Here is a 5,679-nt window from a genome sequence, read left to right as displayed (position 1 = left end):
CCTTCTCTATTGAATAGTGGGGCTACAATTGCTACTTTTCAATCCATGAAGACTGTTTGAGAATGAAGGGAATTCTGGAAGATAAAAAAAAGCAATGCATCTGCCATCTCCATAGTCATCTCTTCTAAAACCCTCCGGCCTAGGCCATCAGGTCCATGAGATTTGTTGGCTTTTAGTCCCATTAACATTGCCAGGATGATTTCTCTACTTATACTAATATCAATTAGTTCCTCATTTTAACAATACACTTGGATCTTTTTTATTTCCAGAATGTCTTCCTGTATCTTTACCATGGAAACAGCTACAAAGTGTTTGGTAATGTCTCTGTCATTTCCTTTTTTCCCGCATTATGATTTCTCCTGTCTTTGCCTGTAAGGGACCCCATTTACTTTCACTAATATCTTCCTTTTCATATACCTATAGAAGCTTTTACAATCTGTTTTATGTCTCCAACATGCTTGTTTTCAAATCCTACTTCCTCCTGCTCTACCAATTTCCTGGTCATCTTTTGCTGAATTTAAGATGTTCCCAATCCTCAGGCTTACCACTCCTTTGCAACATTATAAATCTCTAATTCAATACTATATTTGACTTCCCTTGTCAGCCATGGTCAGATCACTTTTCCTGTAGTGATTTTGTTTGTTAAGGGAACATATTGCTGTTGCACTTTATATTTGCCATTGCTCATCTACCTTCATACCTTGTAATCTAGCTTCCCAAATTATGTTAGCCAACTTTCCCCCTCACACTTATATTGCTTGTTTTGTTCACATTGAGACCCTAGTTTCAGGCCTAACCATATCACACTCAACCTCAGTATAAACACTTTTCATATTATGATACTCTTCCACAGATGCTCCTTTACTACAAGATTATTAATTAACCTGATCACAGTGTGAAATCTGAAATAATCTGTTTCCTCATTGTTTTCTTGACATTCTGATCTAGAAAACTAACTGGAATGTATTCTATGAACTTGTCCCCACACTATTACTGCAGATTTAGTTTGCCCGGTCTATATGAAGATTTTAAGACCTCCATGATTACGTATTATCCTTCCTTGTAGCAAGCACTCTAATTCCCTGCTTTAAACTCTGCCTGACATGACAACTACTATTAGGGGCCTGTAAACTATCTCCACTATTGTTTATTTCCCTTTGCTGTTTCTAAACTCTACTCAAACCGATTCTATATCTTGATTTTCTGAGCTAGGATTTTTTTCTCTTTACTGTCTTCATCCATCTTTTATTATTAGAAACTTCCTTCCTTCTTTTCCATTTTTCCACTTCTTTTAAGCATCAAATATACTGGAATATTTAACTACCAACCTTCATCACTCTGTTACCATATTTCTACAATGACTATTTGATCAAACCCATTTTTTTTATCTATGCCATTAATTCATCTATTTTGCTGTGAATGGTTTGCATATTCAAACATAGTGCCTTTAGCTTTATTTTTTCTCTATTTTTCTCTGATGGTTGACCTGGGCATTAATGCCCTTTGTTAAGCTCTCTGCCCTTTTTTGATCTTCTCTGCTGATTTCTACCTGAATTGCTACACTGCTCTGCAGCTTCATCGTTTCTCTTATTGCTTTTGAATTTACTTTTTCCTGAATCCTCCCAAACCCTCCACCCCCTCCTTTATAATTGTCATCCTTGGCCACACCTAATGAGCTGTACCCCCTCACACTGGCCACACCTGATAGAAGTGCCCCCTTTCCATGACCTCACCTGATGGGCAATGTCCCACACTGCCTGCTCTCACCTGACAGGCAGTAAACGCAATCCCCAATTTTATTTGGTGGATAATATTGCAGTGCAAACTGTTTGAGACTTCTTTCTGCATGTGTGTCCTTGTCTTGTTGCCGAGCAACCAAACTTACCATCACAACTGCACAATTGCACAAAGGAGATACTGACAGGCAGTCGAAATGCATTTGCACGTTCCAGAAGCAGCTCTGTGGCGGCCCCAGGTGGCCATCTGACTCAGGTACAGCACTTTGAACATTAAAATGTGATGTCAAGCTGGACACGTGACCTGTTTTGTGGTGTAAAATGCACTAAGTAGGGCTTGGTGCATTAAAGTTGTCCACAGTTTGTCATTTGCAATTGCCTCTTATTTTTAGAGTGCCTCTTCTGCCTTTGACAGAGTAAGTTATGTGGAGCTTTCTACATAAATTAACATTACAATAAGATGTGAGTTTTGTAGATGTGTTTTACCTTAACATGTATAATGCCACTGATTTAAGAATCAAAGGAAAAGACCTTTGAACAACCAGTTCTTAGCAGGTTCCATGGCAAACAATATCTTAATTCGCACCTGATTTACAACTGCTATTTCTAAGCATTCAGCAGTGAGACAACAGCTTATCAATTCTATAAAATAACCCATAGGTGAAGAATATTAATCGTTTCCTATGTGTAAAGTGAAAAGATGCTAAGCTGTTATTAATTTATAATGACACTTTTGTTATAAAAATCAGTAACTTGACACACAAGGGAGAAATATATTTTTACCATCACATTCTTGGTCTGAATTTTTGTGTTAGGAGTAATAAAAATGAAAATATATGCTCTTCTCTGTGTGAAATGAATTACAAAGGCAAATTGAAACTATAACTTTAGATGGTTTTAAAATTTCATTGGTGTTTAAAGCCCATCCTTGATCCCTCTGTCCTTTCAAACTGCTGCTACATCTCCAGCCCTCCTTTCCTCTTCATAGTCCTTAAGCATTCAGTCACCTCCAAACTCTGTGCTGATCTTTCCTAGAGCTCCATATGTGAAGTGCTCCAATCAGGTTTCTGCACCTGCCACAGTGCTGGAACAAGTCTTACCAAACTCACAGATGAAATCCTATGTGACTGTGGCAAAGGTAAACTATCCATCCTCATCTTTCTTGACCTGTGTAATGAACTCTGATACTTACCATAGGTTTAAACTGAAGTCCCAGTTCGGGAACTACGCCTCCTGTTGGGTCTTGGGACTTCTGCACATGCGCTGGCTGGGAAGTGACCTCACTTGTGCAGTTTGCGGTTTTTTAATGATCTTTGGGACTTCTGTGCATTCACCAGCTGGGGAAGTGGCCACACATGCACCATTTGTTTGTTTTCACATCTTCAGGCCCTAGAACCGGCCCTATACACATGTGCAGAAAAAAAAAGTGAAATGGTGCAAAACTGGAGGTCAGGTTACCTGAGTGCCATTCAAGAGAAGGTGTTCCAGGGAGCAGGACATGAGAGGGGAACAGGGAGTAGGTCCTGAACCAAGAAGAAAATCCCAAACCAGGCAGGGACAAAGACAGGGATCAGAGGTAGATCTCATTGAGTCAGGATAAACAACAGGAGCAGAGAAAAAGGCTCCAAATTAAAGAAAGAGCGGCAGGGAGCAAACCTGAAGCAAAGTGGGCTTGACTGAAGACCAGGAGATTTGAGAGGGCAGCCAAGGTTTGGCAATTCCATGCTGCATGGGGCAAATGGAGCAGTGATGTTCTGCTTGGCATGGCTGAAGATCTGCAAATGTGCTTTGAAGGTGAAGCGTGAGTATACTCGGAGATCCAGAGGAAAGGAACCTCAGAAGGCAAGGTTGAAACCCTGGAGATGCATTCTCGTTGAAGCCATCCGAGTGGGAACGATGTTTGGAGAGAATTTCAAGGTGAGATGTTCAAAGATGGAGATTGGAAACCCCTGTGAGGGAAACAAGGTTTCAGTGAAACAGGTTGGCTCATGGTGTGACAAGCATCTGGGTGGGTTTTTGAAAAATTCATAGAACCTACTTTGGCCGCATCTGTCATTTACTTTGTAGTGTGGTGTGTCTGACCACTGGTAGAGTCACATATACCACAAACATATCCTGAATATTAGAGTAAAATATTGATATGGTAAATTGTTTCATCTTTCCAAATTTGTATGTTTCTGTAAAGATATATCTGGGGTGTAGGAATCGTAAATATTTAAATCATTTTCTTGTGTTCATATTGAGATCTCTCCGACCTACTTCTCTGTTGTAATCTAGTTCACTTTTCTTGTTTAATAACTGTTTTTTGTGTTAAAAGTTCATCAGCAGACTCCTGTGAATTTGTTCAGTAACTTGCCTTCTCTGGTTTCAAAAAACAGTTAGGATCTATCAAACCAGGATCCCCCTAGAATCTGACTTGTCCAGTAGTAACATCAGCTGGGATTTTAACACCTGTCTGCAGCTTTTGACACACTTGACCATACCAAGGGCAGAATTTTCCCAGATTTGCACTAAGTGCCATAGCGGGCGGGTAAAATGACATTTGCGCTGCTGGCCGTGATGACGGGATTTCATGCTATATTGTCCCAAACATGCTGTTTCCATGGAAGGCGGGACTTCATTCACCTACCAGCTATCACCCTGCCGTCGCATCATGCCAGGCGCCATGTTTAAAGTCAGCACAGCACTCATCGCTTCCAGCTCACCACTGAACACGGAAGAGATGGCCAGCAAAGGTAACAAGACTGCAGCCCCCCGCTTCAATAATGATGCAGCTACAACACTGGCATCTACCTAGCTATGTGGAAAATTGCCCAGTTACGTCCTGTACACAAAAAGCAGGACAAATCCAACCCGGCCAATTAACACCCCATTAGCCTACTCTAGATCATCAATAAAGTAATGGAAGTGGTCATCAACAGTGCTATCAAGTGTCATTTTCTTAGCAATAACCTGCTCACTGATGCCCAGTTTGGGTTTTGCCAGGGCCAGTCAGTCCTGACATCATTACTGCCTTGATTCAAGCATGAACAAAAGAGTTGAACTCCCAAGATTAGGTGAGAGTGACTGCCCTTGACATCAAGGCAGCATTTGACTGAATGTGGCATCAAGGAGGCCAAGCAAAACTGGAGTCAATGGGAATCAGGGGCAAAACTCTCCTCTGGCTGGAGTCATACCTAGCAGAAAGGAAGATGGTTGTGGTTATTGGAGGTCAGTCACCTGAGCTCCAGGACATCACTGCAGGAGCTCCTCAGGTCGTGTTCCCGGCCCAACCATCTTCAGCTACTTCATCAATTACCTTCCTTCCAAGATAAATTCAGAAGTGGGGATGTTCGCTGATGATTGCACAATGTTCAGCACCATTCGTGACTCCTCACATACTGAAGCAGTGTATGTCCATATGCAGCAAATCCTGGACAATATCCAGGCTTGGGCTGACAAGTGGCATGTAACATTTGCGCCACACATGTGCCAACAAGACAGAATCCAACTATCGCCCTAATGTTCAATGGCATTAGCATCATTGGATCCCCCATTATCAACATCCTGGGGGATACCATTGACTAAAAACTGAACTGGACTAGCCATATAAATACAAGAGCAGGTCAGAGGCTAGGAATCGTGTGACAAGTCACTCACCTCCTGACTCCCCAAAGCCTGTCCACATCCACAAGGCACAAGTCAGGAATGTGATGGAATACTCCCCACTTACCTAGATGAGTGCAGCTCCTACAACACTCAAGAAGCTTGACACTGTCCAGGACAAAGCAGCCCATTTGATTGGGGCCACTACCATACACATTCATTCCCTCCACTACTGACGCACAGTAGCAGCAGTGTGCATCATCTACAAGGAATTCACCAAGGCTCATTAAATAGCACCTTCTAAACCCACGACCACTACCATCTAGAAGGACAAGGGCAGCAGATAGATGGGAACAGC

This window comes from Carcharodon carcharias, chromosome 11 (genome assembly GCF_017639515.1).
Source record: "Carcharodon carcharias isolate sCarCar2 chromosome 11, sCarCar2.pri, whole genome shotgun sequence".
Classification (NCBI taxonomy): Eukaryota; Metazoa; Chordata; class Chondrichthyes; order Lamniformes; family Lamnidae; genus Carcharodon; species Carcharodon carcharias.
Note: the sequence above shows the minus strand (reverse complement) of the source record.